Below are 17,474 nucleotides of genomic sequence, written 5' to 3'. Positions count from 1 at the left end.
CTGTAAGTACTTGATCTTTTCTTTCCTTAACTTTATTAATCAGCCCTTTCCCTGATTTTTACTTACCTAGAATTAAATTAAACTCTTATTAGAACAAAAAATTTATCTGTCCTAAAGATATCTGATTTTCAGATCCTGAAATTTCTACAAATACTTTGCAGAGCTTATCACATTAAAAACTCTTACATTTTAATACTGTTACAGCATAAATGCTAAATATAAAAATACATTAGTTTTGATATTAGTATTGAGTTCAGCACCGAGTTAGAAGAACTATGTGTACAAAACAAAACATAACAATGCACTACCTCCTAATAACAAGGTAACTAAAACATGGGCTTTGACTTCAATGAATATAAAGTCCTAGGGTAACCATAGTCAATAAAAATTCTAAAAAGCCATGTCAACTGCATCTGCTAGTACAGAATTTTTTTAAATAGTATTTTTATTGTTGGCTCAGCAAAGCATTTTCCCTCTAGGCTATCTAATTCTGAAAGCACACACAAAATGAGATGTTAAAATATTTGATAAAATGAGTTTCAAATGAGATAATCCCAGGTACAAAAATGCAGTTAAACATATTGTGTAAAGAAATTAGTAATTAGAATGAAAGTCATAAATTAAAAGGATGAATTTGGCTGATGGAGCTAAAGCTGATACCTGAAGTACGGACTATAAGGCTAAAAGTAAAATATCCCGTTACTTAGTTTAATGATTAAATAGACATCAGTAGGTTTAATCCTTTTGATTTAGCAACCTGAGAATGAACTCATATTTACAAGAAAACCACAACTTTTGTATTTGTCTCTTGCTTGCTATCTGTTGTAGTATCTTGAAGATGAGAGATAGAAAAAAATTGCTTAAAAGTTCAGACTATAGTGGATAAAACTGTATTGTATAATTGAAATTTGCTAAGAGAGTAGAACTTAAATGTTCAACCCCCAAAAAAGAAAAGATAAATATGTGAGGTGATGGATACGGATGTGTTAATTAACCAGATGAGGAGAATCCTTTCACAGTGTATATATATATCAAATCACTATGATGTACAATTTATCTTACAACTTTATACGTCAATTATGCCTCAATAAAATGGAAATTAGAAAAAAAGTTCAGACCTTCATTTATGTTAATAATGTAATAGCTTTAAACATCTATTCTGAAATTAATGGCTTTCTATTTTTATTAGGAATCCTGAGAACCTGTGCTGTTTCCCACCCCCTAATTCTCTGACAGAGGCTTTGAGTTGGGGAAGGAGGTTTTAAAAGATACAGCAAGATTTCAGGTTTTAAAAGATACAGCAAGATTTCCTGCTCCACAATAAAACAATTAAATGAGAATTTCTGAGAAGTTGCCAAGAACAATCAAGAAAGATGTTGCTTTTTCTGCAGAACACTCACTGAAGAATAACATTGCATCTTAGTCAATGAGCAGATTCTCATTATTTATTTAGATTTATCTGGCAGTTATTCTCTGAAGGGCTCATTAGAGGAAATTATTCCAAGATCATATACATTTACAGACATGTTATTTATCCCTATGTTTACTTTCATATTTTTTCATATTTAACCCACAAATATGTCTTGAATCTAGTCACATTTCTCTATCTCCACCACCGTAAGCTTTCTTTTTTTTTTTTTTGGCTGTGCCCTGCGGCATGTGGGACCTTGGTTCCCTGACTAGCGATCGAAACTGCGCCCCCTGCAGACTCCATTTTAAGCGTGGAGTCTTAACCACTGGACCACCAGGGAAGTCCCTCACCACCCTAAGCTTAATACAGACTATCACCGTCTTTCACTTAGATGAGTGGCATTACGTGTAAACTGGGTTTCCCACCTCCACTCTTGCCTTCTCCATCTGTTCTCTACTCCACAGTCCCGTGATGACTTTTCTGCAAAGAAGCCAGCTGGGATTTTGATAAAGATGACATTGACTTCATAGATCAATTTGGGGAGTATTATCATCTTAACAATACTAGGTCTCTGATCCATGAACATATTTACATTTTATTAGTTTTCTTCTAATTTCTTTCAATGATGTTTTGTAGTTTTGGCAGTACAAGTTTTGCAATTCTTTTGTTAATTTTACATCTAAGTATTTTATTCTTTTTGATGCTATTAAGTAAAAATTTTTTTTAAATTTCATTCTCAGATTATTCATTGCTGCTATTGAAATACATCTGATTTTTATAGGTTGATCTTATATTCTGTAACCTTGCTTAACTCATTAATTAGTGATTCCTTAGGATTTTCTACATAAAATATAATGCCACTTGAAACTAGAGATGGTTTTACTTCTTTCTTTGTAATCTGTATGTCTTTTACTTCTCTTTCTTGTCTAATTGCTCAGTCTAGAACCTCTAGTACAATGTTGAATACAGGTGATGAGAGTGGTCATCCATGTTTTGTTCCTGACCTTAAAGGGAAAGTCTTCAGCTTCACCATTAAGTATATTAGCTGTGAGACTTTTGTAGATGCCTTTTATCAGAGAGAGGAAATATCTTCTATTCTAGTTAAATTTTTTTTCATGAAAGCATGTTGAATATTGTTAAATGCTTTTTCTGTATGTATTGAGATTATCATGGTAGCTGCAGGGGGTTGGTTCCAGAACCCCTGCAGATACCAAAATCCAGTAATGTTCAAATCTCTTATATAGAATGGTGGAATAGAGTCAGCCCTCCGTATCTGGGGGTTCTGCATATGCAGATTCAACCAGCTTTGAAATTTGATATGTGGTTGTTAAATCTGAGGATGTGGAACCGGAAGATACAAAGGGCTGACTATAGTTTTTGTCTTCTTTCCTTCCATTCTTCAGATTACACAGCCTCTATCAATTTATCTTTGTGTTTGCTAATTCTTTCTTCTGCCAGCTCAAATCTGTTGAACCAATTCAGTGAATTTTAATTTCAGTTATTGTACTTTTCAACTCCAGAATTTCCATTGACATTTTCTATTTGGTGAGACATCATTTTTTTTTTTTTTTTACTTCTATAACATGCTTCTTTTAGCTCTGATGTTTATAATGGCTGCTTTGATGCCCTCAAAGGCAATTTCTGTTGTCTACTCTTTTTTTCTGTTTCCGGGCAACACTTTCCTGTTTATTTTTGTCTTATCCTTTTTTTGTTGAAAACCAGACATTTTCAATAATATATTGTTGCAAACAGGAATACAAATCTGTCTCCTCCCTATTTTCTTTGGTATTCTTATTGTTTGCTTGCTTATTAATTTAGTGACATGGCTGGGCTAGTTCAGTGAAGTCTATTTCCCATGTAGGTGCAGCCCTGGGCATGTGCATAGTTTCACTGACCTCCTTCCCCAGGGATGAATATGGCTTTAGCTGGTTCTCTTTGACTGTTTCTTTCCCTGAACACCCTGTTAAGCTTTAGGCAGATTATCACACCAAGCTGTTAGCCTCCACTATTTGCCGGCTGATTTCTCTATTGTTTTTGACAACACCTTGGGTCATAAATTGCTCCACAGTCTGATTCAATTAGAGTTGGGCCCCTTTGCAGAGGTAGTCTTTGAGGCTTGATTTACCCCAGTAGAGCTCTTCTTAGCTATCTTGTTCTCTGGTTCTCTCTGTTATACTTCCAGCTGCTTTACCATTTTCCTTGTTGCTATCAAGGAGACTCCTCTTAATTGCTTACCTCCAAGAACTCTATTGCTTTCATCAGTGTCCTTAAGCTTGAACATCCTCATGCTCTGTTACAAATAAAGAGGTACCTTTCCTGATTTCTCTATTTTGACTTACATTACCTGTCACTCTCTCTTCATTTGCCCTACTTTATTTTTCTTCATAGCCCTTGTCTTGACCTGACATTACATTACATATTTATTTATCTTATTGTCTATCTCCTCCATGATAATATAAGCTCCCTGAGGGCAGTTTAATGCTGTATGCATGATTCCCGTGCCATATGCCTAGTTCCTAGAATTCTGCTTAACATAAAGTAGGCATACTAAATGGTGGTTGACTAAGTGATTTAGTGAATAATGAAGGAATAAATAAATCAACAAACACCACTATCCGCTGAAAGGAAAAGGGAAAATTCGCAGCGAGAGTTAAGTCGTTGCATGCAGGTGACTATTCAGAAAGCCAAGAAGTCTATGATGAAAAAAAAACATGTTGAGAAAATGAAAATTACAGTGAGATGAGTAGGTCTAATGCCCCAAATGAAGATGAACTCAATAATAACGATGATGATGATGATACTAATGACAATAGCTACACAGCTAACATGAACTAATGCTTACAGGAGGCTGAGCCCTATGCTATGTTTGAATCCATTATTTCATTTAATACTCACAATGATGCTTTGAAGGAGGTACTGTTTTGCAGATGTGTATAGTGAGCACACAAAGGCTCAGGAGTAAATGTAGGGCAGTAACACAACTAGCAAATGACAAAACTGGGTATCCAGACTGGGCAGTGAGATTTCAGAGACTATTTTATTAAATAAGCTATGATAGTATGCCTAAACATACATGATATTAGGAATTAAGGAAATGGTTAAAAATAAAGGAAATAAAATCAGAATCTTCATAGATCCCAAGAGCTGTGGGTGAAAGTGAGGTCATGTTCATATTAATTCTCAAATTATTTTGGCTTATTAACTTATTTCTTGGTCCCCTGTGAAGTCGATTTCTGCAGCCCCCACCTCCCACAAAAGTTCTGAGGGATTCCTACAAGGTATGTCATTTGTCTCACAAATATTACAAATGTGGTCTAGGTACTGCTGTTTTTCTTCACAAGTTTCCAGTGGGCTTACAGCACCTCCTGCTTGACCTCCTGGTCTCCATGGGTGTCCTGTCACTACTCTGTGGCCCCCATCATCAATGCACTAATTCACAGGACTAGAATCATGATAGTTAATGGGTTCTGAGCAGAAACGAGGACCATGCTCATCGTACCCACTCTGTGTTGCACTTCATCTATGGTCTGGAAATCCAAGTTACCCTACTCATGCCTGAAAGTCTGAAAGTGTTCCTCGTGAAAGGAGATCTTTTTGCCTCTGTAAGACTTAGAACTGAGCCCATGGACTCAGTCTTGGGAAGATACTTGAAGTTGCTTCCATTAGCCCTTTTTGAACCTTTATGTATTCATGTAAACCTGCATGTACAGCCTCCTTTCTCTTCTTAAACCAAAGCAAAAGCACTAGCCTGAATGGATCTATGTGAACTGATAGCCTTTAAGTGCTGTTTGCTAATCATGATCAGACACTGTTGAATTCCAGCACTGGTGCAGCCTCAGCTTTAATTGATTGCTTCTGTTTGTCTCCAAAGCTGTTACTCCTGACATTATATTTTATTTTCACATCTGGTTAATTTTCCAACTTGTATGTTATCCTAAGTTTGTGGACCACCAGGGAAGCAACTCGAAAAAGCAAAACGGAGACATGTTGCTTGTCTTCTTTAGGGTTCTAGTCTCTAAAACTCATTGCTAGAGACTTCTGTGGAGAATAGTTACTGAATACGCAAATGATCACTTGGGGAAATGTGTCAAGCTAGAGGAAGGGGATTGCAAGAGTATGCAGTTTCCTTACATTGCATTGGGAGGGAGTGATGTCTTAACTCTAAAGAATTAGAGCAGTTGTCAGCTCTGATGGAGAATGTGGTGAAAACAACGTATACTCTGAAGTCAGACAAACTTGGATTAGAGTCCTGGTTCTTTCACTTCAACTGATTTTAGCAAACATGCATTGAGTGCCTACTGTATATGTCAGCCACTACTAGGCACTAGTGACAGAGATGAATAAACGATTATCCTGAAATGATACAGTTCAAAGTCTAGATGGGGCAAATCACTTAAAAGTATAAAAAAATTAGATAAAATGATGTACTAGATCAGGTGTAGTTCGAAGATACCTATTGTTTGAAATTATATCAAGTTAATTGTCCTTAAGCCTCAACTGAATTTTTCATCCATAAAATTGATCATAATACTTTAAAAGATCATTTAAGGCTTGGAAAAATATAAATATATGTATACACATACATACACATACAAACACACACACACACACACACACACAGAGAAAGAGACAGACAGAGAGTAAATGATAAAGCAAACCCATACATCTTTACCAAGATTTGCCTCTTGTTAACAAGGTTAAATAACCTCTTCAAACTACTGCTGTAAGTTGAAGGATTCAGCACTTGCACCTCTTTCCTCTTCTGTCCCAAAGTTCATTGACAGATCTGAAACATGTATTTTAAAAGATATAATTTCCAACAGTGATGGGAAAAAAAAAATGAAAGTCTGCTATCAGTAGAGCAGAAGTCTTGAGGCATTGCAATTATGAATCAGAGCTAAAAGAATACAACCCAAAATACAGGCTGGAGAAAAGTATCTCAGATGGGATTCTTTCCTCTCCAAAGAGATCCAGAGAAATTTTAAAGTCAGAGTCAACAAATGCAAACAAGGCGACCATTGGGGTAATTTATTAAAGGTCTTCCTTCAAAATAGCTGAGCTAGTTGGGGGCTGCTGCTTCTCCACTTGCACTGCCCGCCAGTGAAATCTCTGGGGAGACTGGGCTGGACCAAGAGGCAGAGCAGAGGTGGAGATTAGGCTCTACCTTTGGGTGACAGCTGGGAATTAAAAATGGAAAAGGAGCAGTAGACACCAGGCTTTACCCCTAGATTAAAGCCAAGGCAGGAACTGCTGTAGAGAAAGTTCTGACATAGAGATTCCCAGAGAAGCATTTGGTTGACGGGAAGAATGGAGAGCACCACTCTACTCACTTGACCTCCTGCCCACTCTGCCCAACCTCATCCCCAGGCCCTCCTGTCAACAAACACCACTAGTCCATGATCAGAACTTCTAGCCACAGCAGGAGAATGAGAACCCTCTTTGGGGAATGAAAATAGACTCGTGACCAACAGTGTTTTACGTCTAAACCCTCAACTCAAAATACCAGCAGAGAGTTCTAAATCTTCAAATTTTCAAGAAGGCTAATAGTGTGAAACAGAGGCACTGATAAGATGAAGACAAAGGAAATATTCAAGGAAGCAGAGTTAATGGGGGAAACAAACAAAACATTAACAAAAGAGAATTCATAGATGTTATAAATTGAGACAGAGTCCTTGGAAATTAAAAAGAAAACAGTAGATGAATTGAATTGCAAAGCTGATATAAGAACAGATTAGTGGTCTAAGAGACTGAAAGAAGAGTCTCCCAGAATTCACTGCAGAGGGAAAAGTAGGTTGACATGGTTTGCAGAGGTTGGCTCTGACGCTATGCAAAAAAAATTATTCTCTGGGGCACTGTCACTATCAACAAAGCTGGTGTTTGCTCTGTATTTCAGAAGCTAAAGACCAAGAAGGGGTTTGAAACTCCAGTCCAGCTGGGTTTTAGTATTAATTGGATGGACTTTGTATTACATAGAATTCATCTTATTTCATGTTATTTCCTTCTCCATGTTAAGGCTTTATGGCTGACCAAGAAAATGAGAGCCTGGATGTGTTTGCCAATGAGAATGGACCATCAGCCTCCACCATCTGTTGCTCACAATTCTTTCCTAAGATCAGCCAGGCAATTGATGTGAAAGGTCTCCTAGGGAGGGTTATTTCTAAATGTCTTCTGGTGGATAGCTTTATAATCGATATAATCTGGAACTCAGAATAGCTTTCCTGTACCTGGTACCTAGTGAGGAGGAAAAGGCAAACTCAAACTCTCTGATCTGCTGGGGCTCATAACCCACGGTAGATATAAAATGCAGATGTTGTGTTTTATTAGGGAAACTCTTAATTTTATGACAGAAACTCTGAACTGTTTATATTAAAAAAAACTCATACAGGAGTTTGCCACCACAGTTTTACGCTGCAGTAGGATGCTTCTGCAAATGATACGGGAGTGTGCTGCAAGGTCGTTAAAGCAGGGCTGGGTCAGCGAGTGTGTTCCCAATGAGCCGCCTGCCAAAAGTTAGATACTTGTCCGAACCTATGCCTCAAGATAGGTCTTATCGGAAAGAACTTTCTCTGATGTGATAAATACATGCTTTCTGCCTAGACTGCTTATGTGAATAAAGGTGATTTTTTTTTTTTTTTTTAATGACAAAGTTCTCTAAAATTACCGTGGCACAGACAATTTTAAAAAGAGATTTACTATTTTGGGGAGGCGGGGAATGAGCAGCCAAAATGGGGGTCAGTTTTATTTTGGAACATTTTAAGGAAAGGGATGGGAAATTGATCAGGGAATAAATTTCAAAATCTCTTAATGTGTGAGTTTCTAAAATCCTATATATAACAAGACAATTTTGTTTGTGATGACTCAGTTACAGTAGGAATTGTTGACTGATTTAACAAGACCCTAAAATTTAAAATGGGTGAGTTTACAGCTTAGAACTCATTTCAGAGCAAAATGTCCTTCAAGATTATAACTGGTTACAGGCACTCATACTGCAATTCGCCATCACTCAGGCTAATTCCTGAGACGCCTGGGAGATTTTTTGCACCATGGCTGGCAAGAGAATAGTCATGAAGCCCACTATGTACCAACTGAACAGATGAGAGCCCTTGAGTTGAAAGAGAAATTTGGAAAGTGTTAGCAGCAGTATCCAGATCAGATGTTTATTCTGGCAAATTTTTAAACTAGAGGTTCTGCCCATTTTCTATGCTCAAAGATAATGCAGAGGAAAGAAAAAAGGTACCAGATAAATTTCAGAAGGTCTACACCTATTCTCACACAATTTTCCTGGGCAAGAAGTAAGAATGGCAGTGCTTTAGTGAAATGTCTGAGGTGGCTCAGAATGTTTAACAATTGGATCAAGATTCCAACGATTTGAAACCTTTAGCAGTCTGAAGATGGATCAAACTGGATTTTATATAATATAATATATATATTTGATATAATATTATTTTATATAATACTCTTCAGAACTGCTTCAAGTTTGCTCTAGAACCCTGCATCTAACTACAATTGTTTCTGTTAATAGCAGAAGGCCACAAAATATGGCCCACATGCCAAATCTGACCTGCTGTCTCTTTTTATAAATTCAGTTTTATTGGACCACAGTCATTGGTTTATTGTCTATGACTGCTTTTGACTTATAAGGGCACATTTGAGTAGTTGTGGCAGAGCTCATATGTACTATCTGGCCATCTACAGAAAAAGTTTGCTGACCCCTGCCTAAAGCATCCCATAAAATGATATATGTGGGCTTCCCTGATGGTGCAGTGGTTAAGAATCCTCCTGCCAACGCAGGGAACACGGGTTTGAGCCCTGGTCCAGGAAGATCCCGCATGCTGCGGAGCAACTAAGCCCGTGCGCCACAACTACTGAGCCTGCACTCTAGAACCCACGAGCCACAACTGCTGAAGCTGGTGCACCTAGAGCCTGTGCTCCGCAACAAGGAAGCCACTGCAATGAGAAGATCGTGCACCACAACGAAGAGTAGTCCCTACTCACTGCAACTAGAGAAAGCCCACACGCAGCAATGAAGACCCAATGCAGCCAAAAATTAAAAAAAAAAAAAAAAGATATATGCTTCCTGAAGATGCTTATTCAAACTAGGACACAGAGTGGTGAATAACAATGTGTTACAAAAGATAATGAGTGCATCAGTATAGATAAAACTCAACTCAAATTAAACTTTGTTGTGAGCCTGTCCAGTGGAGAACCTAAAACCTGCTGGGGTCACTATTGTGACATTGGCCCTGTTACAGGATGTACCCACATATATTCCAGTCTATTGTCACCATAGCTACAGAAGGTTTAATTCTCTGTATATCTACATGGTTGTGATGCAGCATCAGCTGGTTGGAGACAAGCCTCTGCCACTGATGAGCTGTGTCCTGGGCTGCAGTCAGAGACATGACATGATGAGCATCATTTTTCACAAGTCTCACTAGAGGTGGCAAACAGCCATCCTTGCAGCATTATCACATCAGGATAAAGGCTGACCAGGACCAAGATATATCATTTAGATTTATATTTTCAAAAAGGTGAAATATTTAATAAATAGAAAAGAAATATACTTTTCTATAGTTATCCTAGGGCCACTCTTTTTTTTTTTTTTTTTTTGCGGTACGTGGGCTACTTATGGCCTCTCCCATTGCAGAGCACAGGCTCCGGACACGCAGGCTCAGCAGCCATGGCTCACAGGCCTAGCCGCTCCGCGGCATGTGGGATCTTCCCAGACCGGGGCACGAACCCGTGTCCGCTTCATCGGCAGGTGGACTCTCAACCACTGCACCACCAGGGAAGCCCCGGGCCACTCTTATTTAAAGCAAAGTTTTTGAGGAGAGTGATGTGGACATAGTGGTGGCAAGAGTCATTCCCTTTTTCTCTTCTTTTTGATTCACAACTAACCAGACATCCATAACCCATCAAAAGTGCCTCTGCACAGTACACCAAGACACCCGGGAAAGCCACCTTTCCACCTGTGAGAAGTAGATAGGAAGTGGATAGGACCTCAGAGGAAGATGTGGATCCACACCCACTAGCCTGCCCACCCCCACTTGCTACCAAAAGGAAGAAGGTAATCTGGAGAGTGCAAAACTGGGCACTCATGGGAGACAGAGAAATTGTAGAGGTGCAGCCCACCTGACAGGAGAACTCAGCAAGCCATCAGAACAGGATGGAGATGAGTTTGGAGGCAGAGGAAAAGGAGGAACAGGCCAGGGGAGCCTCACAACCCAGACCGACACTGCCACTTGCTGGGATTGTGGTGGTGGCAGGGGCGACCTCTCTGGCAGAGGAGGTGGAAAGTGAAAGTGTGTAGCATGGAGAGTCTGTTCAGTAAAACAAACCAAAACCCTGTGTTATAGCACCATCTTCTGGAAAGCAAAAGAAAGGTTTCCAATTGCTAGATTGTTGAACTGTCAGAATCAAAGTAAACAAAGCCTTCCTTCTGTAAATAAGAAAGGTATCTGATACTTCACATGCAACAGAAGAGGCACATTTCATCAACCACTATGAAAAATCATGTTAATACAGTATCACGAAAAGAAAATGGCAATTCTCCAGCGGTAAAATTCAAATGCATGAAGTATTGCTACTTAAACTGATAAAAGTTCAAAATAGTTGTTGTGAAGAAATTCAGCAAGCTACAGGAAAACTCGGAAAGACAAGTTAATGAACTCAGGAATAAAATTAATAAACAGAGGGAGTACTTTACCAAAGAGATTGGAATTATTAAAAAGAACCAAACAGAAATTCTGGAGCTGAAGTACTCAATGAATGAGATGAAGAATGCATTAGAAAGCATCAGTTGATCTGACGCAAGAGAGAATAAGTGACCCAGAGAAATTTAAAAATGATTCAGGTGGAAGAGAAGAGAGAATTAAGATTTTTAAAAAGTGAAGAAATCCTGTGAGAGCTATCAGTTTCTATTGGGAAAGCCGATATAAGAGTAATGTATCACTATGGTTAATAATACTATGTATTATTATAATACTATATATACTATATTATAAAATACTATATTATAAAATACTATATTATAAAAATGATTATATATTTAAAAATGATTCAGGTGGAAGAGAAGAGAAAATTAAGATTTTTAAAAAGTGAAGAAATCCTGTGAGAGCTATCAGTCTCTATTGGGAAAGCCGATATAAGAGTAATGTATCACTATGGCTAATAATACTATGTATTATTATAATACTATATATACTATATATAATACTATATTATAATACTATAATACTATAATACTATGTATATATTATAATACTATGTATTACTAGTACTAGAATACTAGTATCACTATGGTTAATAATACTGTATTGCATATTTGGAAGTGTCTAAGAGTAAATCTTTAAAGTCCTCATCACAAGGGAAAAATGTATCTATTTAAGGAGACAGATGTTCACTAGACTTATTGTGGTAACCATTTTTCAGTATATATAAATAACAAATCATTATGTTGTATATCTGCCACTAATATAACAATTAGTTATATGTCATCTATACCACAGTAAAAATTTTTAATAAAAATAAATAAAATTAGGAATGATGACATTAGATGAACTTGATTCATAGTTGTGTCCTCATCACAAAAACACCACATTTAACTAGCTATTTAATTGTCTGAGATGGCGTGTAAGAGAAATATATGTATTTTTTAATACTATCATAGCTTGTCAAAACCTTGTGGTCCTATCCCGACTGCTATCCCTACTGGGAGATAAATTCAAACTAATTTAGTGGTCCAGATGACTATCTTTCTAGTATTGAAGAACTGAAGGAGCAACTGTAGATATCTACTGATTTTATTTGCTTTGGGCAATACTCTTCCTAGAAAAGCAGAAGCAGGGGTTCTTTGTATGCTCTACCTCCTGTGTTGGCCATGGAGAAAGAACTGTGAATAAGTGAAAAGGTAGCTTTCACATCTTTCATTCAGAGTGTCATGCACCTATAGGACACTTTTGGATGTGGCATTAAAAAATACATATAATAGACATAATAATAGCCCTATTCTACAGTTACCTGAGGACTATATAAGATAATGTGAAGAAAATACTTATTGAAGGCATAAATATCCAATGGATGCTAGCTAACAGGGTTACTAATCATTATTAATCATTAATGCAACTCTGACTAACATGATACCAAGTAATAACAATATTGCTGTCCTGGGTATATACCCAAAGAAAATGAAAACACCAACTCAAAAAGATATATTCATCCCAGTGTTCATACAAGCATTATTTACAATAGCCAAAATATGGAAGCAACCTAAGTGTCCATCAGCAGATGAATGGATAAAGAAGACGTGGTTTATATATACAATGGAATATTACTCAGTCATAAAAAAGAATGAAAATTTGCCATTTGCAACAACGCAGATGGACCTGGAGGATATTATACTTAGTGAAATAAGTCAGACAGACAAAGACAAATACTGTATAATATCACCTATATGTGGACTACAAAAAATAAAAGAAATGAGTGAATATAACAAAAAAGATTAACAGATATAGAGAACAAACCAGTGGGCAGAGGGAAGGGGAAGGGGAAAGGTAGAGGGTTAAGAGATGCAAACTACTATGTATAAAATAAATAATCTACTAGGGTATATTGTACAGCCAATATTTTATAATAACTACAAATGGAGTATAATTTATAAAAATTTTGAATCACTATATTGTACAACTAAAACTAATATAATAGTGAAAATCAACTATAACTTAATAAACAAAATAACAGTATTACTGTTAACAATAATCTTGGGAAAGTTATCAAAATATTTCTGAGTTTTTCTGCATCTGTAAAATGAGACTAATGATTCCTACTCCCTACAATTGCTGAGGGGATAATATAATTATTGATTAGTTTTAATTGAGATATAATTGACATATATTAGTTTCAGGTATACCACATAATGATTTGATATTTGTGTATATTGTGAAATGATCACCATAATAAGTCTAGTTAACATCCAACCCTGCACATAGTTACAAGTTTTTTTTTTTCTTGAGAAGAGAACTTTTAAGATTTACTCTCAGCAACTTTCAAATATACAATACAGTATTAACTAGTTCCACCATGATGAACATTACATCCCCAGGGTTTATTTATTTTATATAAAATTCTTAGTATCTGCTTGGCACATACTAAGCAACCATCCATCCATCCATCAACCCATCCACTCACTAAGCAATCATTTATTGAATGTATACAATGTGTTTTGTGCTGTTTGCTAAGTTTTGGTCAATTGGATGTAGATAAATCACAGTCCCTAATTTCATGGATCTCATCTTCTGTTGAACTGTACATGACATATGGACACTGGATTAAACAAATGAGTTTATTATGGTAGAGAAACTAAGCTTTTGGTGAACAAGTTGGGGATGATAGCAAATGAGAGAGAGAGTGTGAATGGGAAGACTTGTACTCCCAGGTGAAGGAATTCAAAGACAAAGAGACACTCTCTAGCAGAGTGCTGGCCCATGTGACGAGGCCCATGAGTGATGTTGCACAAGCAGATGACAGGGTCCCCAGCAAAGGCAGGAATCAAACTAACATGAAGCTTCTGGAGCTATGCCGTTAAGTACAATGCCTGGTACAATAAGTATTCATTGAATAAATTAATAAATTTATCGTTCAAGAAAAAAATGTACTCTGGAGACACAGTGACCAAAATAGAGAACTGAGACAAAAATGTTAAGTAAACAGAAAACCTGGGGAGATTTTTTTTCAACGAGAATGAAACTTTGGGGGCTGCTAAAGGAAAGGTCTATTGCAATTGTCTCTTAAACTTCTCTGGCAAGAGCTGCCCATTCTCAAGTAAACGCTCTCAACCTCTCACTTGAGGAGTGAGTGTTAGGTAACCAAGGAAACCATCATTGATGAGTTCCAGGGTAGAGCTCAATCAGGTAGGGAGGCTTCCTGGAACTGAAAAAGCCAAATCTACCTTAAGCTACAAAGGGCAAGCACAGATCCACTAAGGGGAAGACAAAGCCAAACAGTTGGGAGCTGGGTGTACATAGAAATGGATGATGAGGCAAAAAGTTAAGGTTAAGATCAAGAGGAAAAGCCCAAGACTATTTCTGAAAATGGGGTGGGGATGTGTGAAGCTCAGATTAGGTGCTGGCCTGGCTTAGCCTAGAATAAAGGTTTCTGGTGATCCAGTTACTAGATCTATTTGGGGTATGTGTGTGTGTGAAATTTATTGGTGAATAAATACATTGAAAACTGAAAGTCTTCCCCAATGTTCTAAGATTTCCTGCCTAAGTCAAAATACCATTAGATTTCTTATCTATTTATAGGAGGGCAGTCTCCTACAGTGCAAGGGTTGATGCTCTGCTTCTAGAAAACCAAGTTCTGTTTTAAAAATGGCACCATGAAGCTTGTTTCCTAGGAATTACATAGACCTCAAATCTAGTCCCTTGCTGAGAGGAAGTATAGATTTGAGGTACATTTATGTTTCCTCATATAATTAATTCATTTGTCACCCTAGCAACTGCCCTGAAATGCCTTACAATATCCTGACATGCATATAAATAGAACTCCTCATACTATGAGAAGCCAGGTGAGTGTTATTAGTTATTCCAACAACAGAAGTTTTATGGTGTAGACTTCAGGGTGGGAGCCACAGTTTGAATATAAAGGCATCATCATCATCATCACTGTCATCCTCACTATGGTTGTTCTCATCATCATTACCTTCCTGTATAACAGTACTTCTTTACAGGTGGCAACTTTTCTTTAATAACTAAATATAGTGTCTGAATGCATTAAATAGTAAAAACTTTGGGCCTTTGCACTCATGGGGATGTTTGATAGTCTGTTTCAGAACATTCTGTATGTGGAGTTGGCAATTCATGGAATAATTTACAGGGAAAATGCTGCTTTAGACAAAGTTCATGCACATCATAAAACAAATCAAAGCAAAATTCTCCAGCAGAGGCCTAGGCAATTAGCCTATTGTCTTAATTAGCAAAATGAGGCTCAGAGAGTCTATGTGGTTTTTCTGAGGATACTCAGTTAACCAGGTGAAAGGGAGGAACTTGAACGCAGATGATTTCCAAATCCTTGTGTTCTACTGTGAGTACAGAGTCCACATGCTAATTCACGTGGCTGGAAAGTTAAATTGTGACAGGGATATCTTGGACATGTTACCAGAATGAAGATGAACAATATTCATTAGACATAGGTTATGTGGTTTTCATCCAGGTATTCAGCAAGGTAGCTGCTGGCCATATTGACATTCTGGAATCCTAGGCTGTATGATATCTGGAGAATGGCTCTAGCTTAAGGACACACATGAATGGACTGTTGCCCAACTGGAAGCTTTCAGGTGGCTGGGAGAGGCCTTGAGCTTCAGTTATGGTCTATTGGACACCTTGAATGGCGACGTGGTGATCAGATTTAGGATCCAAAAAGTTATGGAAAAGCCTGGAGCAAAGTAAAGTTTAGCAAAGATCAATGCAAAGGTCTTCTCTTGGGTCTAAACCACAGGATGGTGGAAAATGTGCTTGTGGGAAGCTCTTAAAGAAAGCACCATATAACAAAGAGACATCATTTCACAGGTCAGAGTACACTGAAGGCATTAGGTGCCATTCTGGATAAACTGTGAAGAAGGAGGAAGTTAACTAAACTGAAGGGTATTGAAAGCAGAGTGGCCAGGAGGATGGAGGAGCTCAAAGCCACACCACACATGTATTGTTTTAACAGAACAAAGCTCCAGGCATGGAGAAGAGAAGACTGGACAAGTCAAGTATTATCAGCACTTACAGTGCTGTCGTATAGAAAAGGGATTAAGTTTTTCTCTGTGGTAGAGGGGGAATTGAACATGTGGGTAGATGGTATAGTGAGACATTTCAGCTTGTAAGTAATGAATAGCTTTAAACATCAGAGCTGTCAATGAACAGGTAGAGACTGGATGATTACGTGGAAGGTGTTTCTAGTATCAGTGCCTATCTTCAAACACTGAGATTCTGTCTTCATAGATCCCTCTCCTGCTCTTTAAATATTTGACATTTTATCATCACCAGCCTCATTTTTATATGGGGTGCCAATATTGGAAATCATTCTTTTTATGTGATTAAGATGATTCTGAAGATCTGCAGCAGAGTTCAACCAAAGTGTACTTTGCACATTGATTTAATAGGTAAGAGCTGGAAGTTCACAAATGCCACATGCAAATTTTCTCTTAATGAGCTCTAAATATGGATTTGGAGCGAATTGTTCTGGCACTATTTCAGTGGGGATGAAGCACTGACCAAACATATTTCAAAGTGAGGAAGAGGATGTATTAGCATCATATCCCGGAAAATGAGCAAGAGCATGCAAGGAATTTGGAAGGGGAGGACACTCCATCTCAAGCCTCAAGGAAGAAAGAGACTGTTGGCTGAACCCTTATGTGGAAATAATAGAACTGTGAAAATAATTAGTGTTAAATCAAGTATAGCACCGAATTTCCAGTGAGGGTCATTTTTTCAAATAAACTTTTACTGTTTCAGTATAATGTACAGACAGAAAAGTGCACCAATTATAGTAGTACAACCACAGAATTACCGGGAGCAACCACCCAGACCAGGAGATAGCACAGAAGTCCCCCTTCTTTCAGTTACTCCTCTCATTTATCCCAGAGGTAACAACTACCTGATTTATAATATCATATCCGTTTTGCCAGTATTTAAATTTTGTATGAACATAATCACACAGCGACTTCTCTTGTGTCTGGCTTCTTTTTACTAATACATTGTTTGCAAAACTCATCTATGGTTTTTCATGTAGCAGTACTTTATTCATGTTCATGGTAAGAGCAATTCTATACATCCCACTTTTTTCTGATAATACGTTTTATTTTTGATTGACATCTGGAAGATTTTAGACTTGGGCTGTTATACCTACTGCTGTCTCAAACATTCTTGTAACTTTTTTGGAACACATACATACGCATTATTTGTTGGGTGTGTATCTAGAAATGCAATCGCCAGTTCATGAGATATGTGTATACTCAGCTTTAGAAGTAAAGCTTTAGTTGTGCCATGTTTCCACTCCTTCTAGTAGTATATGAATATTC

Source organism: Globicephala melas, chromosome 9 (genome assembly GCF_963455315.2).
Source record: "Globicephala melas chromosome 9, mGloMel1.2, whole genome shotgun sequence".
NCBI classification, from domain to species: Eukaryota; Metazoa; Chordata; class Mammalia; order Artiodactyla; family Delphinidae; genus Globicephala; species Globicephala melas.
Note: the sequence above shows the minus strand (reverse complement) of the source record.